Source organism: Cyprinus carpio, chromosome A3, assembly GCF_018340385.1.
Source record: "Cyprinus carpio isolate SPL01 chromosome A3, ASM1834038v1, whole genome shotgun sequence".
NCBI classification, from domain to species: Eukaryota; Metazoa; Chordata; class Actinopteri; order Cypriniformes; family Cyprinidae; genus Cyprinus; species Cyprinus carpio.
Genome location: NC_056574.1, coordinates 24,473,267 through 24,480,101, shown reverse-complemented (window position 1 = coordinate 24,480,101; position 6,835 = coordinate 24,473,267).

Genomic DNA, 6,835 nt, shown 5'->3' with positions numbered 1-6,835 from the left:
CATGTTACATGAGCATTCATGCACACTGTAGCATCATGCTACATAAGATTATTTAAAAAAATTATACTTTTACTCAAAACTCACTTTAAACCACCGAGAGTTTTTAATAACTTCCGATTGCGACCTCTGTCCTAATCATGTGTTTATTGGCTATGGAAGGTATTTTCTGCCAATTTTAAATAAATTAATTAAAATATAAAAATGACAACGAAAACCAGATTTACACTTTCATTATAAAAAGTATGCAAAATATGTGCCGAAATTGACTGATTTGACATTGCATTAATTTTCATTGCAGTCTGGATAGGCAATACTGCTGATATTAAAATGAAAAGGCAAAGGTGATTTTTTTTTAACAATGCTTTTTATTTTAGTTTTATTTGATCTCTTATTTCACAGTTTTCGTTTTCATTTTCAAAGTCAGCCTGTTTGCAAATACTAATCAGTGGGCGTGGCTTATTGTTCAAGTGAAGTAGCCTATAGTCTGAGGTGTAAGTATGGAAGCCTGTTTCCACCACAGTTAAGTAAAAAATATGATTCTGTAAATCATAACGAGAAACATTCTCATAATAATGAGATACTTAAAAATCATTATTATGATTTATAGAATAGATTTAATTTTACTCGACTGTGGCGGAAACTGTCTGCCATACTTATGCCTCAAACTCTAAGGCACTTGAATAGTAAGCCACGCCCGCCTATTAACATAGAATTTGCATAAAGCTTGACATTGAAAATGAAAACTGAAATAAAAGACATTTAAATGAAAACTAAACTTTACATTTGAATTTGAATTGTCACTATTACTGTGTGAACGTTAATAAAAAGCTTTGTAAAAAATGTATTTGCATTTTCTTTTTTTTTTAAGATAATTTCTTTAATGTTTTTTGTTGTTATTTTTTTTATGATGAAAACACACAAGTGTAAACATAGCCTAGGGACATTAGTCCTGGGGACATCATCAGTGAAAAGAAAACTTGTCTGTCTCCTTGAAAAACAGACATGCTTATTTTATTTTATTTTTAATTAATTTATTTATTATTATTATTTTTTTATTATTATTATTATTATTATTTTTTTTTTTTGCTGAGTGATTTAAAGATCCTAAGTAGGCTACACAGCAGTGAGCCTCATATACTGACTTAAAATCTATTTGAACTATTTCGAAACTATTTTAACTTTATTAAAACTATTTGCACTGATTTATTGTGTTGGTTAAATTTTGTTCCTTTGTGCAGTGGCTCAGGAGATGAGTCTTTGAGTCTGTAAAAACCTCAACAAACAGAAAAACAAAATAGTTTTATGAGGTAATATATAATGTATGTTTTTAGAGGTATATGTGTAATGCAATCTTGTTAAAATGGATTTCATAAAGTTAATATAGAAAAAAAAGTATCGTTCAGGAACCAGTATCGAAGTCAAGGTATAGGTATCGAAAACATTTGAATGATACCCAGCCTTAGGTCCAGATTTTCTTTGGAGAACTGTGTGCAGTTGATAATGCAGATAAAAGTATATGAATCGAGCAGTTTAATCAAAGTCTTGTGAAGAGATATGATGAACAGATTTAATTTAGGCTTTTATTCACATTTGCATTTCAGTTATAGGTCTCAGTTTTCATTAAAAAAAATCTTCATTTGTATTTTGATGATTAACAAATGTCTTATGGATGTGAAGGTGAATAAATTGACAGATTCTTAATTTTTGGGTGACACATCCTCTAAGACAGGGCATGGCTGTGAGTGAAATGTGTGGAGAGAAGTTGTAATTTTTTAAACATATGCTTCTCTCAGTACAAATTATGCTTTTACACTGTATTTGTAATCGAGGGAAACCCTTTATATGCCACTCCTAGTACAACTTTGTTTAAATGTCAGCATGAAAACAATGCAAAGTATGTGGCCATTTGTACCTCCCATCTTATTTTTTTGGTGCAAATCTCATTTATGTCGTGAGGTGGCGAATGACAGCTGCATCATATAATTATGCAAAAATCAAAGACAGCAGACACCTGAAAATGCTTCTCTCAATTTTGCAGTCAAATCAATCCACCAACGATAGACTGTGGTCAGGAGAGTTGTGATAACAGAGTAAACCTGAGAGTGAGTTTGACAATCTGTGTGTGTTAAACTTAGAAACATCTACAGGATATTTGAATCATATGAAAATGACAGCAAACGTAAAAAGTAGTTTGGAATCTTGGCCAGGTTCCTGCAGGGTTAGTGTGTGATTATTATAAAAAGGATATTAATAAAATAAAAATGTTTAATCTAATATATTTCACATAATATTGGAATTTTTTTTCACAATATTGGAAACTTGTTTGAAAACTCGTCTTACACGTCTTTATCGTGGACTTTTCATTTACCCCATTTTGTTCAAATTAGTTTTAAAAATGCTGTTTTATCAGCAGATGAAGGCTTTTATTAATAGTCTAGTATATCATACTTAAAAGACGTGTCATGATTCATGAAGAAGGAGGTCAAGTTGTCTGTTTTTTTTTTTTTTTTTTTTTAATGTAGCAAGGGTCAACAACAACCAATCAGATCACTCTCTACTCAAGCCTCGCTTTCCATCCAGATGGCACCACAGTCCTCAACAGCTGGAACGATGACCATATACTGGGTGTGTAGCCTGTTCAATAAAGCAATTCTCTGAATTAAAGCAAACCTCATGGATGAGGTAATGCAACTGTCCATTGACTAATAAAGCGATTTATTCAAGGGCGCAGCGTATTAGCGTATAGACCTTACTTTAATTCACCAGCCCTCTTCCATGTGTCCTGTGTAATTTAATCCCTTAGGAGGCAGATTTGGGGCATAAAAATGTGTTGCATTGCATCACATCACTCTTTGTGACATAACAGCAATTTGATTTGCAGGGCCTTGTACTTTCACCATGACATAGAGACTGATCAGTTTGCCAGTCCAACAACATGCTGCACTGCAGATGACTCAGCCACAGCTGTTGCCATAGAAACCAGCCTCCTTTGCAATCAGTCTCTTAGTAACAGTGTTGTTGCCAAGTAACCGTATGTGAGTGTGTGTGTTTGTGTTTATGGAGTTACATTCAGATTTCTATGTGAGAGCTTGTGAATCACTGCGTCGCCATTATTGCCCTCTCCAATTGCTCTGAAGACCTCTGCTTGACGTAACAAATGCATAAACAAAGCACTGTTGTATATTGTTTGACTGTCAGCTAAACAGAGTGTGTGGACGGCTACTGGGGTGAAAAAAAGAGTATTCATTTAACTAGAAATAATATTTAGAGTTGGCTAAAATATATGAACTGATGAAAACAAATGCAGATACGGTTTTGTTTGGTTGTCTGTAAGGGTGTAACAATATACTCGTGTCACTAATATCACAGTATTTTAAAAAACAAAAACAAAACTAGTTGAAAATGCTAAGTTTTTTATTATTACTTCTAAGACATGATAAATATTTAACAAAAAGTACTGAACTGAATTTGGTATTATATTCTTGGTCGCTCATGCATAGGGCAATGTTGACATAATATAAATATTTATGATTTGATAAAGGTAATTTGATCATTTAATTTATTTGCTTAGATAAATTATACAGTACTATGATGTTTGCACTCTGTCCCTGACTACATACATTTAAAAAGTTTTAAGTGTATTTTATTAAATAATGTGTTTTATTCATAATTAATAATAATAAACATTGAAGCTCAAGTGTGTGACTTTTCTGTTTCCCATATTTAATGTTCTATTACCATATTAATGCTAAATGAAATCTGTCTAAATTTTATTTTGGGTGAACTATTGTTGCATTTTTGTATTGCGATGTATTGTGAAACTATGTTGTTACACCTCTAGTTGTCTGCACTTTTAGAATTGTAAATTTTTTTTTGCTGCTGTCATGACAATTCATTGTCTATTGAACCAAGGAATTGTATTCAAACATGTCCATAGACGAACTCAGTGTCAAGCAGTGCCTCAAAACGATGTTAAAAACATAAAAAAAAAAAAAACATGTTTTGTGTAGGGATTGAGAGGGTTGCAATTAATGGACAATATACAGCTTAAGGGGTTGAATAAGGATGGGATCCGGGACCCCTGCACAACAGACAATCCAGATCTCTCAGCGCTCAGTTGTTCATTCATACCGGCTGCAGCAGCCCACACACAAGCCGCTCCACCTACAACAGGAGCCCCTCTCCAGCTTGATTGACGTCATTGCTGACGCACAGGGCCTGGAGTGGCCCACAGATCAAAGGCAGCCACGCGCAAGCCTGAAAAAGAAGTATTTTTAGCTGGCACTGAGGGGGGGTGGGGGGTTGGTGGAGGGGGTAGTAACTGGTCTTTGTCTAGCCCCCTCAAACAGCATATGCAGCATTGTGCTCCTCTTTTCTCCCCTCAATCTGCCATTCCTCTCCATTCCCTTCTGTTTTGTTCAAAGAAGTCAAACCACAATCTGTATGTCTACCAGTTTGGCTTCATTTTGTCCTCGGTAACAAGTTTGTTTACAGACAAAATGTAATCCTAATACTCTCTCACAATTTACTTACTCACAGCTGCCATGTAAGGGATTTAATGTATTTTCTGTGTCCAAAATCGTTCTGCATGATCTTTGACATCACATAGGATGGTTGATTGCAAATGCTCCTGATGGTTTATCAAAAGCCTTTAGTGTGTGTTGTATGGCTTATACACAGGGTGTTGTTTATCATCGCTGAACCGGACAGAATGGGGATGTGCTGAGAGCATGCAATGGTGTGTCTGAATTAGTATTTGTCTATTAAATGACTACATTTTTCTGGCGTGTTCCGTATAGCTGCTCTGTCAGCATTTGCACAAGTGTGTGCGTCCATGGGGGGATGTGAACACAACTAGATTGCTGAACAAACTGTGGCTTTACATTAGGGTTGGGAATCATGAAGAGTTTAGCGGTTTTAAGGAATAAACCTTTGCCAAATTATAATGTCATTTCAATAATAAATTTAAAGTTCTTGCAAAAGGGTTGTTTACACAGACTTTTCAGCCTTTTTTTAACGGTGGATAAAATCATATCCAAAAATTGACCTAAAAAAGCATACTTCACACAAAAATGAAAATTCTCTCAAAGTTGACACTTCAAAAAACACAACAAACGCACACAACGGTAATATGCAACCCCAATGGATGAGTCAGTGTCTTTTTAAGTAAAACAATAGGTGTGTCAGGGAAAAGAACTAAACACTTTACATTTTTAGTATAATCCAATATAAACCATCACTTCCGGCCAACTGTCAAACACGGGTTCATTAGTTCAAGTGCATTGTTTAACTCTTGCAAGAAATTATGGTCCTCCGTGCTTCCACAGCACTTCTCACACACATTTGACAGTTGACTGGAAGCAATGGTTTATATGGATGGATTGTCATAATTTGCATCAATTTTTTTTTTCTAAAAAATTCCATTTGTGTTCATCTGAAGAAAGTCAGTCATGCATTTGGGATGGCATGAGGTTGAGTAAATGATGAGATCATTTTAATCTGGGTTGAGTATCCCTTTATGGATATAAATGAGACTGAACAAACAAAAATATGGTAATTTATTTATGAAATACATCTGACATAATTTGGATCTTCAACTACACAATGTCATATGAACAACAAGGTCAACAAGTGAACGAAGAAGAACAACTGATTAGAGACTCATCTTTAGAGTCTTTCATTCGGTAGTGACACTATGTCTTTGCACTATATTTTATTGATTTACTAAAAAGAACTGGATCATAAGCATAATTCATTTGGGAATCAGACACTGACTGAGCTATATGCTTTTAATTCACTAAAAAGAACATGCTCAAAAGATCCATTCGTTCATGTGTCAGACCTCACCGTTGCCCTATATGTGTTTGATCCACTAAAACGAACCAGTTCATAAGAATCATACATTAAGGTGTCCAACTACACTGATTGTGCTGTATGTTTTTGATTCTCCAAAAAGAATTGAATCTTATCAATCATTCTGTAATCGGATACGGTTGAATTGTATGCTTTTGATTCACTAAAAAATACAGGCTCATAAGAGCCATTAGTTTGTGACTTTTTTCATTAACCCATGTTCGCTCTCTTACTTTGTGACATAAAGGAATTTACAATACAAACAGAAACCCATCAAGCTTGTTATGATTCAATTTATTATGACATTTTAAAAGCATCCGAAACAGAAAAAGTACCAGGGACAAATAATTACATTTGACGAAGAAATAAACACTTTACAAACTATACCGTGATGGCTGAGGTAAAAATGTGTTGGAGAAACTATACGTTAATATTTTTCCTCACACCTCCAGACTCTAGATTTATATTTTGCAACCCACTCATATTGAGGAAAAACAGACACACATCTATGGCTATCTGAGTCCTCCTTGTGGTTGTTATGGTGATACTACATCAAGGGCTCCTAGATGGTGAACACTGGTGTTGTATCTCTAACAGTGATCTGGTTTTCTGCTGTGTCAGTTATACTCAAACACCACAGTAATTCAAAGTAATTATTTCTGTTTTTATTTAATGGAATAAAGTAGATATAAATGCTTGTTATTCAAAAGTACTGTTTACACTGGAGTGTTCTAATTTTATTCTACTACTGATCCCCCTCCTAAAATAGTATGGCTATAAATCTGGACGTCATACGATAATGCCATATTACTTTTGAACACATCTATCATGGGACCATATTCATGTACCATTTTATTTACATGCTACTCAGTGGCCCACTTTAAGAAATAACATAATACTGGTGGTTATAGTTCCCCATTATCTTGTTTTACATGCTGTACACTTATTTATTTATTTATTTGAAGTGAAGTGATGTGTGGCC